This window comes from Euprymna scolopes, chromosome 17, assembly GCF_053919585.1.
Source record: "Euprymna scolopes isolate OS-2025 chromosome 17, ASM5391958v1, whole genome shotgun sequence".
Taxonomy (NCBI): domain Eukaryota; kingdom Metazoa; phylum Mollusca; class Cephalopoda; order Sepiida; family Sepiolidae; genus Euprymna; species Euprymna scolopes.
Window position 1 is genome coordinate 96702545 of NC_136498.1, and position 25852 is coordinate 96728396.

At 29.9% G+C, this 25852-nt stretch overlaps 2 long non-coding RNA genes across 12 annotated transcripts in view; one reads left to right on the forward strand and one right to left on the reverse strand.

The window, feature by feature from the left end:
* LOC145296854 (uncharacterized) overlaps nucleotides 1-24201 on the forward strand; it is a 122400-nt gene extending 98199 nt beyond the window's left edge. The window contains exons 2-3 of the long non-coding RNA XR_013870055.1: nucleotides 18418-18459; nucleotides 23911-24201. This is a non-coding gene — a long non-coding RNA (uncharacterized LOC145296854). The remainder of the gene's footprint in view (nucleotides 1-18417; nucleotides 18460-23910) is intronic.
* LOC145296852 (uncharacterized) overlaps nucleotides 1-25852 on the reverse strand; it is a 345814-nt gene that overhangs the window by 173574 nt on the left and 146388 nt on the right. For 2 of the 11 annotated variants that reach the window (XR_013870046.1, XR_013870054.1), the window contains exon 3: nucleotides 13154-13366. The exons of 8 other annotated variants lie outside the window; for them this stretch is intronic. This is a non-coding gene — a long non-coding RNA (uncharacterized LOC145296852). Of the gene's footprint in view, nucleotides 1-13153; nucleotides 13367-14414; nucleotides 17345-25852 lie in introns of those variants that run through there. One more of the 11 variants, XR_013870049.1, reaches the window with a different exon arrangement.

Genomic DNA, 25852 nt, shown 5'->3' on the forward strand with positions numbered 1-25852 from the left:
TATTTATGTCATATCTATGTCAATTTTTATGTTTTACTTGAACTATATATAAGTTGTAAAAGTGTTGTATAATCGCTGAATCATATTTTGCATAAAGGAATTAAATAAACAAATAAGTGGCAGAAGGAAAAATGTTATTGCAATAAATGAATTAAAACTTAATTTTAAATTAAAAATCCGAAAATAATTTGACTGTGGAATTGACAGTAAAAATTAATTACTCTTCAGTAATATCTATCTTTTGGGCCAGGATAGAAGTGTAATATCTATCCTGTTAATAATCCTTCTCAACTGGGACTGTTCAACTTTGTTATGAGCTGAATATCCCATCAAACCGATTTCGTGTCTCACTTTCCCATCATGAATAGATGGTAAATAGGGATGAATTATGTATGACAATGTAACTTTGTTTTATAGGCACCTACAAATTTTTGTGTAAAATTGCCAACGGTTTACGCAGTGACGTCATCATTTTATATCCAACTTATAATTGTGTATACATTTTATATCCAACTTATAATTGTGTATACATTTTATATCCAACTTATAATTGTGTATACATTTTATGGACGACGCTAACATTAAATCATGGAAGCAACTTTTTTTTTTTTGCTATTTTTTATTATGTTAATTTGATTTATTAGAAGCATATAAACATATTTTGACAATTAAAATAATTTTAAATTGTAGTAATTGTAGTTAATATTTCCTCCTGTATCAGAAAACACGCTATGTGATATACGTATATCTGTACGTGATGTTGCCAAGCTAATCAAAAACCTTGATTCCAGTAAAGCAACTGGCCCTGACGGTATTCCAATTATAGTACTCAAAAAACTTCAACCTGAACTAGCGCCCATACTTACAAAACTGTTTAAACGTTGTCTTAAGGAGAATAGTTTCCCATCTCCCTGGAAAATTTCATCAGTATGCCCTGTATATAAGAATTCAGGAGATCGCTCTTCCCCCTCTCAGTACAGGCCAATAAGTCTCCTGTGTGTCATGAGTAAGTTGCTGGAATCTGTGTTAAATACAGGAGTAATCAACCATCTCAACAAAAATAACCTTCTTAGTGACACTCAATATGGTTTCCGTTCTGCTAGATCTACAGCAGATGTGCTTACAGTTATATCTCATAGGATTAGCGAATCTCTCGACAAAGGCAACCTTTCTAGGGCAATTGCTCTTGACATATCTAAGGCCTTTGATAGGGTATGGCATAAAGGTTTACTTCACAAGATCTCTAGCTATGGTATAGCTGGAAATGTCTTCTCAATTATTAAATCATTACTTTCTGATAGGTTCATAAGAGTAGTAGTTGAGGGGCAAAAATCAGAAGCTCACAGTATTAATGCCGGTATCCCTCAGGGGTCCATCCTGGGCCCAACTCTATTCCTGATCTACATTAATGATCTTCCAAATCACATCCTTACATCATTTGTAGACATTTATGCTGACGACACTACCATTTATGGTAGCACATCTAAGACAGTAAACGACCAAGTTCTCTCCGATTCTCTCTCCTCTGATCTTGAGCATGTAATACAATGGGGAAAGGAGTGGCTGGTTACTTTTAATGCATCTAAAACCAAGTTTCTCTCTTTACATCATCAACATCCTGATCCACATCTGGTATCAATTGAAATGAATGGCTCTCGTCTTCAGAAGGCCTCAAGTTTTGACAAGCTTCTGGGCTTGACCATTACTCCTGATCTTAAATGGAACACGTACATCAAATCTGTTGCCAAGGCCGCTGGAAAAATGATGGGATCTTTCTATCGATCCGGTAGATATCTGACTGCTGATGCAATTCTCTATCTATATAAGAGCCAGGTACGTCCAAGGATGGAATACTGTTGCCACATATGGGCAGGAGCTGGTAGAAAGGACTTGTCCTGCCTTGATAGAGTTCAAAATAGATTTCGTAGCCTCGTAGGAGATGTCCTTTTCTCTTCCTTGCAACCTCTATCTCACAGAAGAAATGTTGCGAGTTTGTCTCTGATGTATCGTTATTTTCATGGAAAATGTTCGACTGAGCTTCACTCTATGGTCCCCCCTCGCCTAACTTTCATAAGAAACACTCGTCTAGCTGTAAACACTATTAATAATTCCCCCCTACACTCTTTATCTGTGCCTAAACCTAAACGTAGATTCCATGAACAAAGCTTCTTTCTTAGAACTGCACGCCTGTGGAATTGTCTTCCGTTTTCCTGCTTTCCGGCTGACTACAATATGGTTGTGTTCAAGTCTAACGTAAATAAGTTCTTGATGAGCCGTTCCATATAAGTTATCAAATTTACCGAATTTTCATTACTAATAATTACTATATTGTCCAATTTCTACTGTACACTCTTTAACCCTTATCCTTGAGTGGCCTCTTGGCCTTGATAATGTGGTGATGCCTGTGTAAAAAAAAAAAAGTTGAATTTTCAATTTTAAAATTGCCAATAGTCATATTATTATATGAAAATATTTTTTCAAATTGGAAACTCTTACTCAACAATTTATGTTTAAAACTTCATATTGTGAAATATTCAAATTTTAAAAATTAATTATTTTTTAGAATACTGTTTTTTGTTCTAATTCAACTAATTACATTATATACTATTGAGAAAAAAATGTTGATCTGTATTAAACATAATAATACTAATTTTATATCTAGTACCAGATTAGCCACTATTTGGGAATGTTCTCCGCTTATCTCGGCATTGTTTCCAGTCGTCCTGAACCCCAATTTGCCACTAGTATTTAACAACACAGACTCAGGAAATTGCACAACTCTTGTCACAAAATTTCCAGGCACAGGTCCTCTAGGTGTGTCAGAAATTTCGTGAAAAATATTGAATAATTCCACCCCGTCTTTCCAAGCTTATAACTCCTCGAAAAATGTCATTCAAGCCCTAATTTTTTTTTAATTAAAGGAGCAAGGACCAAGGTTTCATTTTAAAAAAAAACAACAACAACAAAAAACAAACAACGTGTTTTTTTTTTTTTAAAAAGGTTTTAAACTTCGGACTTTCAGATAAATTTCTAAAAAACACTACTTTTTTGTTTTAAATTTGAATATATTATTTATTGATCTTTTATCTTAAATTTGTGATATATAACACTTTGGTGAGTAAATTAATTATTTACTTTTTAATAGACATTTCAAAATGGGAAGCGTGAATTAATTCGACCCCCTGTCTTTCCAAGCTTATAACTACTCGAAAAATGTAATTCAAGCCCTAATTTTCTTTCAATTAAAGGAGCAAGGACCAAGGTTTCATAAAAAAAAAAACAAAAGAAAAAACAAACAACGTGTTTAAAAAAAAAAAGAAGGGTTTAAACTTCGGACTTTACAGATAAATTTCTAAAAAACACTACTTTTTTTGGTTTTAAATTTGAATATATTATTTATTGTTCTTTTATTTTCAATTTGTTATATATAAAACTTTGGTGAGTAAATTAATTATTTACTTTTTTAATAGAAACTTGAAAATGGAGGGGGGGCGTGAATTTAAAAAAGTTTTTCTAAAATATTATGTTCAGTTTATTGGAAAGAGCATAAAATTTCACATTGATCCTGAAAATATCGCAAGAATTGAATCAATAGAAAGAAAAATTTTGATAGATTTTTAAAGTTTAAAAATTGAAAAATACTAAGCTCATAAAATTCAATTAATTTCATTCCTGTTTTAAAAAAAATTCTATTACTTTTAAAACACTTTAATAGTTTATTTTGGAAGTATAATACATAAAGAAAAATAAACAACCCACTTTTAAAAGAGAAATTACGAGTTTTTTTTAATATTTTATTCGCAGTTTCGTGTTAAGGATGTCAAAAATTCCTACAAAAATTCTAAATTCTGTGTCGCGCGTTGGAGGTTCTTATTGTTTTAAATTCTTGGTAGTAATGCACTTATTAATCCGTGCTGAAATAATAACGTTATTATTTAAAAAGCCATTTTTAACATGGGGAAGGTAGGGTATTTTGTACCTATTCTATACTTTAACCTAACAATTGAATAAAAAAAAAAACCCACGTATCCTAAAACATTAATTAAACTTGGAAATACGATTTAAAAAATAGCGCGGATCAATAAGTGCATTAGCACAAAATTTTTGATAATGCAATATTTTTCCAGCTTAAAATTAATGTTAGTTTATTATCTAACAAATTTAATCAATTTTTTTACTGATAAACTGAAATATTTCATATGAAGTAAAATGAAATTAAAAAACAAAAACAAAAAACTTTAAATTATACCTTAGTACACGCATACTAATATATGTGAAACAATTGATCGAAATAAAATAAAATCTTCCATGGAATAAAATGCCCTGGTCTATTTTTAAATAACGTTAAAAAAAAAAAAAAATGAAACAAAATGTTTATACTTATTTTTAAACACTTTTATTTATTTATTATGAAAACCTCATTTAAAAAAATTAGCAGCTCTTTATACATAAAAATATTTTCTAGGATGTTAAAATATTCGCTAATTAAAAAAATAGAAATTTAAAGCATATGCTTTCAAATTTTATATTAAAAATTTAGAAAATTAGAGAAAAAAATAATAATATTTAAAAAAAAATCAGCAAAAATATAATAACTTGGTGGTTATTTCAACTTTTGATTCCACGGAATATATCCTGGATCTTTTCAGAGTTGAACAGTTTTGCACGATTTTAAAATGTTTAAAAAATATTTGGTAATCATGAAGAAAGAGAGAGCTGTTTCTTCTGTTTAACTATAGGTGGCGTTACTGTCTGTCCACCCAGTTACGGAAGCACAAAATGTATATAATGGCATCCTTGAAATAAGAATAAATGTTTTTGTTATATTTTAATTTTAAACATGTTTTTTTGTTGTTTTTTTTTCAAACATATTTAAATTTTTTTGTTTTTTTTCAAACATATTTACGTTTCTTTTTGTTTTTTTGCAAACATATTTAAGTTTTATTTTTCCAAACATTTACGTTTTGTTGCTTGTTTATTTTCAAACATTTACGTTTATTTTTTGTTTTTACGTTTTTTTTTTTTTTTTTTGCAAGCATAAACTAAATGTGTTTGCTATATTTTTCTTTTAAACATATCTATGGGTACAACCGTTTTTCCGCAAGTATTTTTTTACGCTCTTATAATAATACTAAAAAAATCAACGTCTTTTCTTTTATCTTTTTTTTTTATGGACCCCCTCCTTTTTTTTCTTAATTTTTCTGCACTTATTTTACCTTTTCCGCGAGTATATATATATATATATATATATATATATATATATATATATATATATATATATATATATATATATATGCGCGTGATCAAAGAAAGAGCCCCCCAAACACACACACACACACACACAAAAACGTAAATATGTTTGAAAAAAAAATAAAACTTAAATATGTTTGCAAAAAAAAAAAAATGTTTAAAATTAAAATATAACAAAAACATTTATTTTTATTTCAAGGGTGCCATTATATACATTTTGTGCTTCCATAACTGGGTGGACAGACAGTAACGCTACCTATAGTTAAACGGAGGAAACAGGCTCTCACTCTTTCTTCATGATTACCAAATATTTCGATCATATTATTTGAGTAAATTAAACAAAACAACAGTCGCTCTTAACTTAGATAATTTTACGTACATTGAAAATAGGTGGGGCTATAAAAAAGTAGAAAACTTGTTATTTTAGATAATTTTCTTTTACAGGTTAGATTGTTTTCTGTAAAAACATCAGTAAAATGAATTATTTATTATGATACTTCTTTGTTATTGCAGCAAAATCCGACAGCCGAAAAATTGCGTTTTCATTAAAAAAAAAAAAAAAAAAAGAACAATGATAACTATTATATTTACTTCTTCTTCTTTTTTTTTTTTGTCCGTTTTAATAATAAAGACCTAATTTTTATGCGACAATTACTTAAATATCTCTGGAATATTACATAAAACACGTATCTCTTTTATTTCAAAGAAAAAATGATTACAGCCATATCCGTTTTGTCATGTGTGTCGTGACGTAAGCATGAGGGAAATAATTGATAGTTTGTAATATTAATATAAAGAAGAATTCATTAAAATCAAAACAAACAACATCACATAACGTATAACTCATAGTTCGCGTTTTCTTTTTCTTTAAATTTTTTTTATTATTAGCTGAAAAAAAAAAAAAATCCTGTTGATTCAGTGTATATCCATTTCAAAAACTCTTCCGGAATTGGCTTACGATTTTGATAATTTTCAAAAATGAATTACCTCCCTTTTAAGCGCTCTTTACTTATTATGTAAGCTAAAATTGCGAATTTCTTCCAAAACTATTTTCTTTAATAGTTAATTTTTTTTATCTAATCGTTTTTCGTAATTTTTAGATATTTTCATCAATTCGACATGACAATTCAGTAGATACCATTAGTTTCACTTGAAATTCAATATTTCAATTTTCAAATTTCGCTACAATAACGAAGATGCGATTTTAAATTTTGGTGCTAATGCAATGCAGAGAGTGATCCGCGCTATTTTTTAAATCGTATTTCTACGTTTAATTAAAGTTTTATGATATGTTTTTTTTATTATTCAATTGTAAGGTTAAAGTACAGAATAGGTACAAAACATCCTCGCTTCCCCATGTTAAGAATGGCTTTTAAAATAATAACGTTATTATTTCAACACGGATCACTCTGCACGAGTACCTAAATTTTAGCATAATTTTGAAATTTTGCCTTATTTAGCTTTTCCATAATAACAAAATTACGATGGATTTGAATTTTTAGTGCCAAAATGTTTTGCACAAATGAATATTTAAAAAAATTTTTTAATAATTTTCTTATGAACTTTTTGCAACAATTCTTCTCGATCATATAGCTAACATTACATTGGGTTATCTCTATTTTCTTAAATTTACTTTTTTCCAAAAAAAAGCAAAAAAAAAAAAAAATAATAATAACAGAAAATGTTGTCCAAAGCTGCTAAAAGTGAATATTTCAGCAATTATTAAGCTAGTATAGTAATGAATAAAAAGAAAAATTAATCAATAAATTTGTGTGTCTATAAAATGTGATTATTAATAAATAACAAATGAAGCTTGCATACCCCCACCCCCGTGATTGCACAGTGAACGAGGAATAAAAAAATGACTAAGTTCAGCATTGCCCCCACCTCCATTTAGCTCCAAAATCCCCAGGGGACGTCAAATCGTTGTGAAAATGAATAAAAGGTGCAGCTTTAAGCCTTAACATATGTAAATTTGAGTTCTGCACCATGCAAAAAAAGAAATTACTAAGTCCATCGTTCCCTCCTCCCATTTAGCCCCAAAAGTCCTTAAGGCCTTAACATGTTTAAATTTGCGTTCAGCACCATGCAAAACTGCTAAATAGACATACACAAAAAATTTTGGACAAATATTCCCAAAAATGGAGTGTTTTTATTAGCCCTAAAAGAGCCCCTGGGGCACACCGAAGAGTTATTGTGAAGTATAGACAAACAAAATTATATAGAAATCAGTTAGTTACAACTTTTCAGAAAGTTTTATAAAAATCCAAGGCATCAATTTTTTTTTAATAAGCACAAAAGTGTCAATTTTAGCCATTTTAACCCGAAAGGCACCCCTAGACTACCGGATTTTTACTGAAAATCCGTTCTGTTATTTTCACTCATATCATGTTTAATGTTTGTGGAAAATTTAAAAAAATTCCAAGGTGTAGTTATTGAGAAAAGTGCGAATAGACGGACGGTGAATTTACAGGTCCATCCTCCTTTTATCGGGGGACCAATAAGACTATATTGATATTAGGTGGGTGCAAAAATAATGTTGTTTTTTTTATATGATAACGTCAAAAACCGACTATTTTTGCACCAACCTAATATGATTAAAATCTTATAAATATCCAGTGATCCATCTCCATACAATGAAGGAACTGTATAAATATCAATAATGAGAATAGATTGAAAAGGATTGTCCATGTCGCCATTGTTAAATTAAAAATAACATTTTTCTAGATTAAAATCAAATACAAATTGTATCAATTCCAATGGTTGAGAAGAAATGAGGATTATGTATTTAATTTGATGCAGAAAATACAAATAGAATAAATTATAATTCTTTTATTTTTCAATCTTTTTTTCGTTATTGTTGTTTTTACAAAAAACAACAATAGTTTCATTTTATTTCTTAAGTCAAATATTAGAAAAAAAATAATCCTTTCCTTTTTTTTCCAAGTTATTCAAAAAATTTCAACTGCTAACCAGATTATTTAAAATCTTAAATTTTTTCTTAGATTTACAAACAATTTTCGTTTTTTGAAACATAAAATTGAAACTTTTTATGCAATATTTTATTCAGTGTCACCATGTCTTTTAAAATCTCTCATAGAAACTTCCAATTATATTGTTTGATAAAATGCTAATAGTTTAAACTTTTTCATAAACTGCTTATATTTTTTAAATGCTAATATGCAAAATGCATGTGAATTGTAAGTTTCTTATTTAATTTCCTCCCCACGAGAATAAAGTTAGGCATAAGATCGGATTTTTTATGCGGAGGATATCCAGCAATCTAAAAAGGAGTACTCTGGTTGAGAAAATATTAAAAATTTCTCTAGTCAAGAAACATCCCTCCTCCTCTGACAGAATAGGACAGAACAGATACTACATCCTGATCCCAGCTCGCATGTATGTGAAGTGTAAATTATGTTGTAAATGTGGATTTCATTCTTATTTGCAGTTCAGTAGTAGTTGCTAGTCTTGCTTATTGGTTTCTCATCTTGTCTTTGCTACTTGTAGACTTAAGTTGTTGCTATGCTAATTAGTCAAAATCACTAAAATCATATTCTTGCTTGGATACAAAATGTATGAGATAGAAGGAGGAATGAAAAAAAAAGGGGAGCTACCACTCAGCCAGCAGCATTAACCCTAACTGGGTTGAACCAGTTTCCTCTGAAGGAGGGAATGCCTATGGAACATCAAATTCACAAGCGGTCCCCAATCATATGTATATCCCAGCTAGGGGAGATGATGAAATTATGTTTTTGAAATTCTTGCACAGAGGTGTTGAAAACCTCTTCCACACAGCACCTGGTATTTCCAAGTGGTCACCCATCTGTTACTGACCAGGTTCAACGTTGCTTAACTTTGATGATCTAACGAGAACCGGTGTCAACTTGATTATGCCATATAAGATAGGAAGAGCCATGTATTAAGCACAAAAAGTTTCATAATCTAAAGGCTGTGAGTTTATTTTATCTTCAATCATGCTAAAAAAATGTTAATAATATACAGATCAATTGAAAACAAAAGAAATGAAATTATAGTTTTTGTTAATGATGGAGAAAATGCAAAAAAATATTGTGAATAAAATTGCTTTTGTAAATAGTAACATACAACTTCGTACAGTTACAAATAAAATAGTAACATACAACTTCGTACAATTACAAATAAAATAGTAACATACAACTTAGTACAGTTACAAATAAAATAGTAACATACAACTTAGTACAATTACAAATAAAATAGTAACATACAACTTAGTACAATTACAAATAAAATAGTAACATACAACTTAGTACAATTACAAATAAAATAGTAACATACAACTTCGTACAGTTACAAATAAAATAGTAACATACAACTTAGTACAGTTACAAATAAAATAGTAACATACAACTTCGTACAATTACAAATAAAATAGTAACATACAACTTAGTACAGTTACAAATAAAATAGTAACATACCACTTAGTACAATTACAAATCAAATAGTAACATACAACTTCGTACAGTTACAAATAAAATAGTAACATACAACTTAGTACAGTTACAAAAAAATAGTAACATACAACTTCGTACAATTACAAATAAAATAGTAACATACAACTTAGTACAATTACAAATAAAATAGTAACATACAACTTAGTACAGTTACAAATAAAATAGTAACATACAACTTAGTACAATTACAGATAAAATAGTAACATACAACTTCGTACAATTACAAATAAAATAGTAACATACAACTTAGTACAGTTACAAATAAAATAGTAACATACAACTTCGTACGATTACAAATAAAATAGTAACATACAACTTGTACAGTTACAAATAAAATAGTAACATACAACTTCGTACAGTTACAAATAAAATAGTAACATACAACTTAGTACAATTACAAATAAAATAGTAACATACAACTTCGTACTGTTACAAATAAAATAGTAACATACAACTTAGTACAGTTACAAATAAAATACCAATAAATTTACTTTTAAAACAAGTACTTTCCCTCACAATCGGTTAAGGGCACTAAACGTTTTCGATGCCTCTGTTCAGTCTCCAGAGACAGTGAATACCCTTGTAAAGATAGTTGTGCGAGTAAGTATGAGGCAAGAGTTGAACAATCTGCAACCACACCTCTCCTGAATCGGCACTGCTTGAGTCTGGTGGCAAGGAGAAGTGCTACAAACAATACTGAGATAAACAGAGAGTACATACAGCACCTGGAATTCTCAAATGGTCACCCATTTGACCAGGTTCAAAGTTGCTTAATTTCGGTGATCTTACAGGAACCGATGTGTCAACGCGATTATATCGTACTTAAACTAAACGTTTTACTAATATACTATTCGTATTATTTGGATTATTCAGACTACTGTTCTCATCTTGAATGTTATTTTCACAACGTTTCGGTTGATGTAACCCTCGACCTTCTTCAGGTGTACCTTGTCAAACCCGAGAATCTTTCTGTTGAACTCAGGAATATTTTCGGAATTTCGAATGGAATCCTTTATTTGATCCACGAGGTGGGGGATAACATGCTTTCATTCTGTCAGCCATGACTGGGTAAAAATCCTAAGTAATTTGCAATTAGATTTTGAGTGCGACCCACACTTAGAATTAAACCTTTAACCTACAGAAGAGTATAACTTTACAACTGAATTTTAATAAATACTTTATCCACCATGCCACGACTCCTGGTAAATATACTATGTATCAACGTTGACCCTACGAGTCATGTGTCGTCTAGTTTTTGATCAAATTTAAGGAAATTAAAATAAAAACTGTCATGAAATACAACTGGAGGATCTTTATTAAACCAATATAATATGTTTTAGTTGTTGAGATTATATTTTCTAATGAAAAGTAAATTATTTGAACCACTAAAAGAAGCACTGAATATTTTATTCATTAGAAATCTAAAAGAAAGTTCTTAGGGTAAATTTTAAGGCAGCGAATTATTTAAAAAGAAGAATGGCTCAAAGCCAATAGAAACCTTCAAAAATGAATGAACATTCAGTGCAAGTTTATAATCCAAGAAATTCAATATAAAAAAAGGAAAGTTCAAAGACATTAATGAAAAAACAACATTATACTTTTCTCCTTAAGGAATTTAATACACCATAAAAATAATTTAAAAAAATTAGAATCTATTAGTATATAGAGATAAGTAAAGATGTTTTATTCTGAATTTTATTTTTGTTTTTATCATTTAAGCTAAAGAATTATTTTTTGTATAAATAACAACCAGACATTATAAGGAAGGTGGGATTTTAGTTTTTCAGAAATATATTCATATCTGAGAAGAAAATAATTTTCATTTTTTTTAATTAAAAATTGTTTTATTAATGATTTGCTAATTAAATATAATATTTCAAAAAATTCGTTTGAGAAATGATTGTTTTCAGTATTTTCAATTTTTTATCTTTACCCCCCCCACACACACACTTTAAATGAGTTTTAATCCTCAATATTCATTTTGTTTTTCGAATAGTTTTACTGCATATGAATATAATGAATCCACAGAGCATTGTCAAAATTAAGATAGCTTTCAAGACCATTTATACTTCCACTAGAGTTATATTTATTCACTTTTAAGAAAGTGGTTCCTATTTATTTGTTTCCCCATGAGAACAGAGTAAGATTCAAGGTCATTTTATAAATGTAGGGGAAAACCAGCTTCCGAAAAGAGATACCCTAGATTGAGAAAAAAAAAAAAAGATTGACTCAGTCTAGAAGAATCTTTTATTCACTGAGGACAGAAAAAATAAGTGTTGTATCAGAATAGGTACTATACTTTGCTGCTAGTCAAAGAAAATGGTGATTCTATCATGAGATACAAAAAGTACACATACATCATAAAAGATGTGGCTGTAATTAGCTATGCAATTATTTTGTCTTTTTAAGTTATTTAACTGAAGCTTTCCAACGTAAAGGTATTGTTTGCATTATTGATCTTGGAACAATTTTCTTTTTATATACTCACATTTTGGTAACTGTACTTTGGGGTATCTTCGAGTGTTTGTTAAATTGGTGAGATATATCATGAGAACTTTAAGGCAGACCTTCTTTTCAATCTACAGAAGTGGAGCAAGATCGAATAGGAAGGTTGTATAATGACAAAAGAGAGACCTGATGTTCGTTCTGCAGCATCCCAGCAGAGAATATGAAAAGGGTTTTTTACAGATATGGATCGATGTAAAACATCTAATGGAAATAATAAGCATAAAATGGTTGTATTTTGGAACCAATCAAAAACGACCTCATTCAAGTGTAAAGTTCTATTCTTGGAAGTCGATTTTAGTGTAACGTTACAAACGAAGGAAAATAAATAAAAACGTTACAAACAAAGGAAAATAAATAAAAACGCTACAAACAAAGGAAAATAAATAAAAACGTTACAAACAAAGGAAAATAAATAAAAGCGTTACAAACAAAGGAAAATAAATAAAAACGTTACAAACAAAGGAAAATAAATAAAAACGCTACAAACAAAGGAAAATAAATAAAAACGTTACAAACAAAGGAAAATAAATAAAAGCGTTGCAAACAAAGGAAAATAAATAAAAACGTTACAAACAAAGGAAAATAAATAAAAACGTTACAAACAAAGGAAAATAAATAAAAACGTTACAAACAAAGGAAAATAAATAAAAGCGTTACAAACAAAGGAAAATAAATAAAAGCGTTACAAACAAAGGAAAATAAATAAAAACGTTACAAACAAAGGAAAATAAATAAAAACGTTACAACCAAAGGAAAATAAATAAAAACGTTACAAACAAAGGAAAATGAATAAAAACGTTACAAACAAAGGAAAATAAATAAAAGCGTTACAAACAAAGGAAAATAAATAAAAGCGTTACAAACAAAGGAAAATAAATAAAAATCAGGGTCGTTGTTTTTACCCATTCTCGTCCTCGACTTTGCACGTCTATTTTTTTTCGATATTGACTTTTTTTTTCCCGACCACATAGTGCATTTTTTGTCCTTTTTTCCTTTTTCTTCTCGTGTACACGTCTTTATTTGCATATGCGCCTCTTTCGGCTGCTGCTGCCAATCTCTTTGCAAGCCAGCCATCCTCTGCTGCACCTGATATTTTCTCGCGCGTTCATCATGCACTATAAAAGACAGAGGAATTTAGAAATTATTCAGTGGGGATTTTGGCATTTATAATGTCTATTGCTTCTAGTCGTACCTGTTCTGACCTTTCAAAGAACTTTCATCATCACTGCAACCAACCCATATCTCAAAGAACACCAGGTATTAAGGCATGTCTCTCGTTTCTTTTAATCACTTTTCAAAATAATTGCACATTCTTATGCAGTTCCAGTGAGGTTAATATTTATCTGTTCATTCGCCATTCCTTCTACGTATCCAACCTATTACACACACACACACACACACACACACACACTCTCTCTCTCTCTCTCTTTCTCTCTCTCTTGCAACCAGCTCAAACCCAAAATACGTGAATAAACTTTCACGTTCAATTCACTTTGATACACGTGTACAACATCCCTTTTCACACTTCACGCTAAATAAATATTATTTTATTAATGTTAAACACGCTTCATCTATTCCTTTCATCATTCATTCAATTTTCTTTGGTGCTTCAGAGGATTCTCTCCCCCCTCTCTCTCTTTCTCTATCTATCTATCAATCTATCTAAAAGGATCTAAAAATACTCCATCCGAATTAAACCAAAAGAGTAAGATAGTGATCTTTTCTCTCCACATAACATAAGATAAATGACCAGCTCAAGGATAATGGCAAAATATTATACAGAAAAGAACAAACAAACTGAAGACACTAGTCTGGATATGAATATTGCAAATAACATTTTATATTTCAATATTTCTGATAAAGATTAAAGCATAGTATCTGTTTGTTTTCTTTTTCCCTTTGTCAACGAATATTAAAATAAGATTTACATACTGAGATATTGCATTAAGCATATTTATTTCAAATATGTTTGAATAAGAAAATGTCAAAGGAAAAAAGAAATTTCATGACTTTATATATAAATATAAGATTTTCCCGTGTTTGCTTGACTGGTATAGCTTAATAAACAGAAACTGCATATAAATGTCTGCTTTGTATGCAATTTTAGTCCAATTATTGGTACGTTTATAAAAAAAAATAGTTTTTTTTTTTAATTTATCGATTTTTATATTTTATCTGCTCAGTCATTTTATTTTACTGACTAATTTCGGAGGGAGAGGAGAAGTGACAACACTCTCTTCATAATAAGTTCTCATCCTTTAACCCAAAACACCATTAAATAAATATGGTAGAAATCTGTTTAGGGTCATTTTTTAGCATCTGTTCACTCACTTCATGTTTATTACTGTGTCTATAATCAAGTACACGTCTAATGAAAAGACTTTTTGCAATTACGTTTCAAATTACAAATAATACGCAAACATCCTTCTTCCATGGCATTATTAGAATATACATAACAAAATGTTAACTACAATTCTAAACTTTTAAACTCATTCATAATAAATAGTATGAACTATTTTTCATTTTCGTTTGTTATGCATATATGTCACAGATTTTTGTCTACTGACTGAATAAAAAGAGGAAGGATATGTATGCATTATAGTAACTGTTATTCATTTTGTGTGCAATCGCTCCTTTTGTGTTAGTTCAATTGAGCAAATATTAGTCCTTACCGCTCAGCTACATAAGAAATTGGATATAAGGTAGATATTGCATTGCGCAAGAAAGATCAGTTGCCACAATTAATGTGGGAATGTCTGTTTTTAGTTAAAAATAATACGTATGTTTCAGTGTTCATTTTTATTTATGCATTTCTATTTATTTTTCCATTTGAGTTTAAATTATATTTCAATTATTATCCTAATCCAGTGCCGGATTTTGCACAAAATATTTCTTTACTCTTCTTATTAAATGCTAATATTTGTAAACTTAATGCATATAAAAATTAGTTCATTTATAAATACATTCTTGCTTACACAAACACTTGAAGGAAGGTATTATTTTGTCAAGAAAGTATTATTTACAATTCCCTTCCCTTAAAATTTTAAAACAAAAACTCCTAGCCTCTATGTAAGTGTGTATGCTCTTAGTTATGAAATAATACAAACGTTTAAGTGATCATTATTATTTATAAATTTAATAATTAAAGAACCCTGTAATTAATACCTATTAACATGTTAAACTATCGAATAAAAATACTAATATGGGTTTAGAGGTAGGAGCGATAGTTTTTTTTTTTAGGATTTAATTTTTTCCGTAAAAACGTTTGTGTGTGGATCCCACTAATATATAATAAAATGTCTTTAATTTTGTTTCTAAATTCTTTGGTTGCACAAAACACGGCAATTACAAATAGGAGAATACATTGAACAGGTGTTCACTCTAACCATACTATCTTATTTAAAACACTATTCAAATATCCTTAAAAGTACCCGAAAAAAAGATATCTTGTTAACTGTTATCATTGTATAGGTTTAGCATTCATTTTCTATTGCAGTATTGCAATATACATCTATTGTAAATTTTTAGTTATTTTAGGATTGGCAAGCATCTATTGACGAAAACAATTTTATTAGCATTATTTTGATAATATAAAAGTTTTTAAAAAACGCACATTATAAAAAAATATAAAAGGTTTTTTTATTATTTAACTGCTCCATTTTTAAAGGTAGGGTCCCTTTAATATTTGAGATCATTGTTTAAAACGAGGGTTAAAATTAAATTTCTGGGAAGGTCACACGGACAGTATATCCCCAATTTGATCAAAAGAGTAGTGTCAGGTCCTATCAATAATGCCTGAAACACTCTGAAATGAAAAGCTGAGAGAGTTTAGTGTATTTCTGTTCATGCTTTTAGTATTTTATGAGTTATAAACTTGGTTTTATATCATGCTTGTACATAGGTAAAGAGAATTGAAACGTTCTAGTTTCATGGCAATTTAATTAAATTATTTAGAATAAAATGTTATTTAAAAGGATAGAATTCGTCTTTTTTTTCTAATTCAGTATAAATACTACTCAGGTTTCTGGTAAAAAGTTTCTTGTGAATGTGTGGACAATATGTAATTTATATAATAGTCAATTAATATATAAAGCAGATATTAGTTTCTAATTATGGATAATTAGTTTTCTTTTCTTTTCTTTTTTTGAAGATATAAAAATTTACTCTATAATATTTACTATTTGAACAATAATAGAATTCTTTGTGCAATTTATACGTATATGTTCAATAAATTAATTTTAACCAAGATAGAACTGTGAAATAATTAATAGAAGAACATAAAATTTTTTGTTTTTGTTTTTGCATTTTTCATGTTAGTTAAATTTTTTTCTTTCATGTTTTAAATATTCGTTCAGCACTCCTAACATTTCACAACACAAGCCCGTCTATTCTAATTGTCAATCTTTGATATATAAGTCTGCTAGCACTTTAAAAAAAGAAAAAAGAAATACAGAACTATTTCGATTTTCGCAAAAAACGTTGCTATTTACTCAATAACTAAAGAAGCTGGCAAACACCCTGTAATTCCGGGCATAAAATATATTTTTTTTTTGTTTTCATTTGCTGAAAGAAAGAAAAATTCAATCAAAGACAAGAAACTTTATTATTTTTGTAATTTTATTCATCAAAGAAATTTGTGGTGTAAGGGAGGAGGAGGAGGAGGAGGAGTATAATATAACAATTCTATAAAAAACGAAACACAATTGCAATTTTTTTTTATTTTATATTTTACCTGCTCTAAAAGACACACTCACAAAATTATGTTCTCATTCCCCCTCCACTTTTCCACCTATCAAGTTTAAGACTGAACTGATTCCTAATTTTCAATAACAGTTATTTTGTTCGGCAGAAGCCTTCAATCATTCAATATTCCGAAAATTGCTTTCACAAGAATCGGATTCGTTTTAAGAAATGATGCTTTATGCCTTTTGTTATGATTACAACAGACAGAAAGAGTTTAACGCACTGAAAATGCTGTAAGGAACGCGTCTTGCATCTTTTCTCGCACTGTGTTGCACACGCTCCAGAGTATAAAACTAGAGTACTTCGAAAGCAGACGAATGGGGGTAGCGATCTCTGTGGAATGCACATAGCTGCATGTATAGAATTAAAAAAAATGTGAAATTATAATTTGCACTAAGTAAGTTCAATAAATTTACACACACACACACACACACACACACACACACACACACACACACACACACACACACACATATATATTTACATATACAAGAAGAATATCATCTCAGGACGGGTACAATTAATTCTCTGAACAGAACAGTTTTGTGACACTTCCTTTATCGTCCCTTCACAAAGATTAACAAACAGAAGATATAATGTCTAGAATCCTTATTCTAATTTTGATAAAAATCAATTACATGATTGTCATTCTAGGAAATATCTAAAATTTAAGAGGTCTTAATAAAAAATTGAAATTCAGGGAACTTTGTTTAGTTGGTGTTTAATGATCATGAATCAAATCCAATGCAAATCTGAAATATTTGTGAATTTCTATAAAAGAGGTTGTGCCCATATCATCCCTCGTAAATATCTTTTAAAATACTTCAAAGAAACTGAAAATTGCATAAAAATTTATTAATTGATATCTACTATTTGTTAAAATTTCACAAAAATCGGATGTATTCACCTACTTTTTATTTCGTTTGCATAAAACTAAATTAAACTAAATATACTCCACCCTTGATCTTAGCAGCGGTGTTCCAAAATTCATAATGATCGGTTAATTAGTTTAGGAGTGAATCCTGCACATACAAATATGTAAACGTACCTAACTTTATAACATACTAGCAGGCACCCGGCGTTGCCCGATCATAAGCTACGCTTAAATATATTTTAATTTATGCAAATTACGTATTTATTATTATAGAGATAATTCTTTATTTATTATTATATTGAACCTAATATATATAGTAATGAGATTAAAACTAATATATTTGTGTGTGTGTGTGTGTGTGTGTGTGTGTGTGTGTGTGTGTGTGTGTGTGTGTGTGTGTGTGTGTGTGTGTGTGTGTGTGTGTGTGTGTAAAGCAAGGGCGCACAGTCCACAAAGTTTTATAATTATATAGATATATTTCTTTTATGAAGTATTTAAAAAATTTTCTGTATACTTAGTCTTGTATATAAATTCTGTTTCTTGTTGCAGATTCTCACAAGCACTTTCGATTTGAGTCATCATCAGGCGGAGGTAAGTCTTGGTACATTCACTTCTGTTTTCTTTTACTTTTTACTGGATAGTAGCAACTGTAAAACGTGTATATAGAGTGAGAAGACGCTTCACATGATTTCATGAGATTCAAAAAATAATAATGTCTAACAACTGAGAATTCGTTAGTTTTAATTACTCTGCTAAACTCTTACGTTTTTGAGTAGTTTCATAATTGTTATTAATTGTGGGGTGTCGAGTTTTAATGTAGATAGCTTCAAGAAGTTTTAATATTTTTATGTTGGTATCATAATGCATCGGTTTTGCATTATTGACTAAAATGTGTCTATATTGAGAAGAGGGCAATTATGCTTTTTAGATGTTGGAAATTTAGACTAGTCTTTAAGAGATGCAGGGTAAGTCCACGAGAAAGTGGTGTTGTAGTATAACAGATATATCAACTTTTTTTAGTATTATTGCTGGAGAAAATTTATCCCAGAGCACATTAAGACTAATATATGGAAAAAAAATTTCTACTGTTTTGAAGTTTAAAAATAGTTATTGTAAACTACACGATTTAATGTTTTAATTTTTTTTATAATAAATAATGAATTTTATTTTATTATTACTGTTAATGAGGGATATATATCTATGTATTATATATTTTATTTTATTTTTTATCTAATTTAAAATCTAGATGTATTTGGTTACAATGGAATGAATTAATACAATGAGAAATATTAAGCTGATTATTAGTAACATTAACTAAATTTTTAATCATTAATTTATTTGTTAGTTTTTGCGTGGTTTAATCAAATCAAAAGCACTTGCAAAAATATAGAATTTATATACACCAATTTGACCGCAATATTAAAGAACTATTTGACAAATTAAAAAAAAAAACAAAGAAAACTGTGTCATTTAATAATAATTATTTAATAAAAACGCGCGAACACACACACACATATATATATATACACACACAAGGGTTATTCCAAAAAAGCCTCCTATCTTTTTTAACTTAAAAAGTTGAAAAGCTACGAAGGTGAGAGTGAGACCATTTAAGTGAGCGACCTTTTGTGCTCCAGAAATTGTTTTTCTACATAGTCTCATGCACATATTCTCAATGCGCTTCGCCAGAAATCTAATGAAACATCTCTGCTTCTGATGCACGTCCATCACAGAAATTGCTTTCTTAGAGTCTTATACCGTCAATACCTGTAATAGAGAGATGAAACTTTCAGGTCATAAATGCATAATTCAGCCATCATAACAATCCAATTTTCAATTCCCTCCGATTCATTTGCGCAGAATAAAAAATAGGAAGCATTACTTTTAGAACGTCCCTTATATATATATATATATATATATATATATATATATATATATATATATATATATATATATATATATATCACATTGACTCTCTCTAAGATAAATCACATTGTCTCTCTGAAGAACGGTCTCTATCAAACTTCTCTGTCAATTTTTGGTCTATAGGCACAAAATTCATATATAAGAGATTTGGACCTATGGAATATATTTGATTTGGTCTTTAGCCGGTGAAAATAGCTAAGGGTCAAAATTGAAAAAATTGAAACTTGGCAGGCACATATCGATTTAAAGTGATCTTGTATGCATGCACAAATATACATTTATGTGTTAAAGTCGGCTCATTTTTAACTATTTCTTACCGTGCTAGAAAACTACTGACACCTGAAAGTATCCTGTACCTCTATAAGGCCACCATTCGCCCATATATGGAGTATTGTTGTCACATTTGGGCTGGTGCATCTGCTGCTAGTCTCTCACTCCTAGACAAGGTTCAAAAGAGAGTTGCCAATCTGATAGGCCCTGAACTGGCATCTAAGCTTCAGCCTCTGTCCCATCGACGAAGCGTTGCATCCCTCTGCCTGTTCTACAAGTATTTTAATGGTGAATGTTCTGACGAACTGCAAACACTTGTGCCCCCATGACATAGACACCCTCGACAAACCTGACAGGCAGCTAAATCCCACCCCCACACAGTAGAGATCCCTAGATGTAAAAGATCTTTCTACTCCAGTAGTTTCTTCCCCAGAACTGCTAGACTCTGGAATTCCATTCCAGGTCCCTGCTTCCCTAACTGTACTGACATGCAGAAGTTCAAGTGTAACGTGAACCGACATCTTGCTGCCCAAATCCCAACATAGTGCCCCAGCAGTTGCTGCCCCTGATAGTAGCCCCCTACACCAAAGTAGCAATTTACCTTGTTTGGGGTGAAAATGTAATTTAAAAAAAAAATAAAAAATCTGTCTGATGATAGCTCAAATGGTAACGACTAAGGCTGGAACACAAAATGTTTAAGTTTCAATTTTAACAGATGCCACCCAAACTATATTTTTTAAAAACTTTTGAAATCACGACCTTATATTGAGTACAATATAATAATCTGTAGAGAATTAGTTCTGTTATAATAAATACGAAATCTGCATTAATTAAAATATCATATATAAGTGTATTTTATGACCAGGCAATGCCGGGCGGCCTGCTAGGACACACACACACGCACACACATGTATATATCCTCATATTCTATAATTATACATAGATACATACTTTTAACTGGGAACAGACACTTATTTATGTTTATTCAAAAAGGTTCGTTTATTGACTATATAAGTAAACAATTGTTTCGGCCTGTACTAATGTTTATCTAGTTCATTATAGATGTGTTTTTATCTTTATTTAATAGGGACCATCATTAGTGCTAAAAATATACACACAAAAAAAATATTATATCTTAAATATACATATTTTGAGTGTTTATTTAAGGTTAGCGAATTTATTAAAAATAGTTGTACTTTAAAAGTTATGAGTTGTGAACATATTTCATAATTGAAATTTCTCCATCTAGTCAGTGTTTAGACGACTGCTCTACATGTACAATACGAATATTCTTAAGTTCAAAGTTTTTCCTTTTAATGTAACGTTAAAGATTGTTTGCTTCCAAATTATATTTGTTCGCAAATTTTAACTATTTTTATTGTTCTCATCAAAGTTGCTTTTCCAATTTTGTTCCATGTTTGAGGATTTATTATTGATAATTCTGAGCCGGAATCAAACTGTAACTTAATATTTTTATTTAATATTTTTACCTGCACAAACTTCAATTTTTGCACTAACCAGCAAAATTACAGCTAACTGCTAACTGTTTTCCTCTGAAGAAAAAAGTAAAATTTTTCAAACTCCATGGAATAAGGAAATAATTTACTTTACCTTGTATTCCTTGTTTTATAAACAATAAATATAAATCATAATTTGCATAATTTTACATCCCATTCGCATATTGATACTCTATTTCAAATATTGTGCATTTTTATCAGGATAAGATTAATCTATAAATATTAATATTTATATTTCCATTTAATATATATATATATATATATATATATATGTATGTATGGAAGTCATTTTGTGTGTGTGTGTGTGTGTGTGTGCGCGCATGTGTGTGTGTGTGTGTCTGTGTGTGCATGTGTGTGTGTGTGTGTGTGTGTCTGTGTGCGTGTGTGTGTGTCTGTGTGCGTGTGTGTGTCTGCGTGTGTGTGTTTGTGTGTGAGTTCCTTCCTTATAGGTGCCGAAACAGCTGAGCCTATCTTTTTCAAATTCACATAAAGGTAATTTATCGGTCTGGCAGTGTTACTAGATATGTTTTATATACCGAAATTCGTCCGAAAAAATCTGATCCTAAAAATGGTTTTTCTTTTTTATAGATAAAAAGAATTTTTACAGGGGAATATTTTAGGTTGCACTGGCAAGGGAGATAATAAAATCTCAACAAATCATTTCTTTTTAGAAAAACACAGACTCGTTGACATCTGGAAATATAGCTCAGTGGTAGAGCATTCGACTACACATCGAATGATCCCGTGTTTAAGCCTGGGTGTACCTCACCATTTTATTTTAATTTTTTCTTATTAATGAATTCAATTTATGATAAAAGAAGAGGTACCATTTAAAATCGCCACAAATCATTTCTTTGTCTGAATATTTTAAACTAAACATTAGTCAGAACTGATTTTCCAGGGCATTCATCGTCAAGTCCAAATATCAGCTGAAACAGACGGAATTTGATGAACTACATCATTATGACGACTTATTTTATTTATTTATTTTGTAAATTAGTCAAGCACGCAAATTATTCCTCGTAATATATAATCAATAGAGGATTGATTCTATAATAATGCATACGCCATCTGCATGAATTAAGATATCGTTTAAGCGTATTGTATGACCAAAAAACGTCTGGCGTCCAGCTATTATTATATTTATTGAGTGTTCTTAAATAAACGAACACTCGTTAAAAATATACATGAAGATGCCTACTAGTGTTAGTTTACGTGATTAGACGATTGGAATTATGCAAACCAGTCACATAATATGGAAAGGCTAATAACAAAAAAGAAAGAGTAAAAATATTTGCCCATCTTCTGATGAAGACCAGGAAATATAACGGAGAAGTAAAAGAAAATAGAAAATAATATTTATCCTAAAAATATATACATACATATATATATATATATATATATATATATATATATATATATATATATATATATATATATATATAAAAAGAAAATGAATGCGTATACGTAAGCATGTAATGTTTGCTTCTTTCTGCTTCTTTTTCCCCTATTTTTCTTTTTGCTATTTTCTTCTGCGATTAAGTGTATTCTAGGATTATATCGAAGTTGCCCTAAATATTCTCCATCCACCAGTTTGAGTATTTAATGATTTTACATGAAGGAAAAGCATGAACAAGATGCACAGATTCTTGGATTGATTTGTTTGTTTGTTTTTTCTTTGTTTTTTTTTTTTGCTGTTTTTTTTTTCTAAATCCTTCCATCTTACTTTTTCTGTTTTTGATCTTGTCTTTATTTTATCTTATTTCTTGTTCCAGGTTAGTGGCTTTTCTTCATTGCATAAATAATAACAGCAGCAGCAGCAGCAACATGAATAGTTGATTTATACATATCAATAATAGGTATTATTTATTATGATACGTCCCTTCAATCTGCATCATTAGCACTTAAAATGCTGTTTCAAACTTAAGCGTGACAGACCAACCAATGCATAAAGCCTTTCATAGAAATGCTTGAATTTATCTGAAATGAGATGTATCCATTTAATCTGTCCGTCTAAATAATAAAAAATACTATTTCAAACAGAAATGTGACAGACCAACAGACAAAGCCTCTTATAGTTTCTTGGACACACTGATGAGAAAGTAATTTTTTGTTATTTTGAAATCGAAGTTTCTTAAAATGAATCTGTTTTTAGATTTGATTGATTCTTAATCTTTCCAATAGGAATAAAAACTTGTTGCCAGTTATCTAAATGTATAAACGCGAAAGTTTGGCATATTTTTGAACTTACAGTTAAAAATGTCCTGTTCTAGAAAATAAACCATAAAAAAAAGAAATAATATTTAATTTTACCAATTGTTTTTTGCAGGTACCTTCCAAAGATTTTGTGAAAAGAGGATACATGATAACAAGAAAAACGCTCAAAACTTGACTTATAAACATTTTCATTTGAGAAATGTTTATTTCATGAAACTTTCTTTTAAAATTCTATTATGAATTGTATATTGAAGTTGTTGCTAATAAAATTGTGTCTAAATTCATTTAAATCGGCGATTTTTTTTTTAAAACAAAATTTGATTTAAACCAAATTTTGTATGGTACACCATCATGCCCCCCCCTAGCGAGTGCAACCATGGCGTGGTTAGGGGGCTTGCATGTTTCTAGGACCCGGATAGCTATGCTGGCGGGAGATTCGCCGCCTGGTAGGGTCATCCAAGCCAGACAGGTTTATGGGTAGAGATCAGACTAAGAGCACTGACTGGTCCTCCAAGTTAGGGGTTAGAATAGGGCCAACAACCCAATTCTGTAAAAGAAAAAAGTTACAGAAACCACAACGACATCATCTGTAGATTTCTTGGTCCTCTCTTTATATAATCTTTGAGGATCCATACTTCATGCATTTTAGCAAATATTTGGATTTCATAATAGTTGTGAGTGAGAGGTTGTAATCCAGATAAAATGATTGAATACCATAGTGTAAGTTTAGACAACGTGAAATTGTCATACTACTAAGACTTGTCCCTTTGTAAAAACAAATCTTTGTGTAAGCTTATCGGTAAAAGTGCAATCAAATATTGTCTCTAGCAATGGTTTGATTCAGTTTTTTCTTTAATTCACAATGGCAGTGCAAACACTTGTTTGGTTAGAGCATAATGGTCAGATACTCAAAATAGTCTTCATTGCGTAGGGCTTCAATTTGATTTTACCCTTTTACATATTTTGTAAACTTTATCTACTACATAATATGTATATCCCCAATTAGTTTGGATTTAATAATCATTAAAAAAAATCAAGACTCTAAACCATGGTTAAAAATGGGTGCTACACCAGCAATGGTTGAAATTAAATCATATAATCTTTGGAAATATATTCTCTTCAAAATATGAAATACCAAAGTCCATGCTTAACGAAAATATGGTTACAAAGTTCTTTATGGTGTTTTCAACATCAAGTGATTCCGTATATTCTCAAATCGGCCATTTTGTATGTCTGTCTACCTTACAATCCGTTACTATATGCAATGCTCCTGAATAAGTACAATTTCATAAATTAATGATAAGGATTTGGAGAGCAGAGCTGACTATTAAGATAGAAATGTATATATTTTATGTCTAATTAATCTGATTAAAGAAAAAGTCTTATTTTGACCAAATTTTACACAACTTCCGGTCCTTCATCCAGCATGCTTTGAATCGACCTGTTACGCACACCATTTGAAAAGGGAAAATTTTTCCCAAATTAATAATGGAATATGTCACATAGGCTTACAAGTTACAAGTAAGACATTTTACCATACAACTGAATAAATAAATATATATATATATATATATATATATATATATATATGTACTTATTGATTTGTAAATCGCCACTTGTTCTCGTCTCCTCTTACCAACAGTGACTATAATTCATTCCTCGCATTGTGACAGCCTTCTAAATCTCTTTTACACACACACACACACACACACACACACACACATATATATATATATATATATAAGAGAATTAGAAGGCTATCACAATTTTGATAGCCTTCTAATTCTCTACTACATACCTATCCCACACAATGCTTCAAGCAAACTACATATCAATTCTTTCTCTCTCTCTCTCTCTCTCTCTCTCTCTCTATATATATATAGATATATATATATATATATATATATATATATATATATATATTGTGGCAGAACATAAACTTGTTTTTTTCACACAGCCTCAAAATCAACAGAAATTAGATCATTCCCGTAATGATCTGTTTCCGGTTCATTGCGATATAATGTTCTGTGCAGTTCTAGGAGGTACATCCTCTC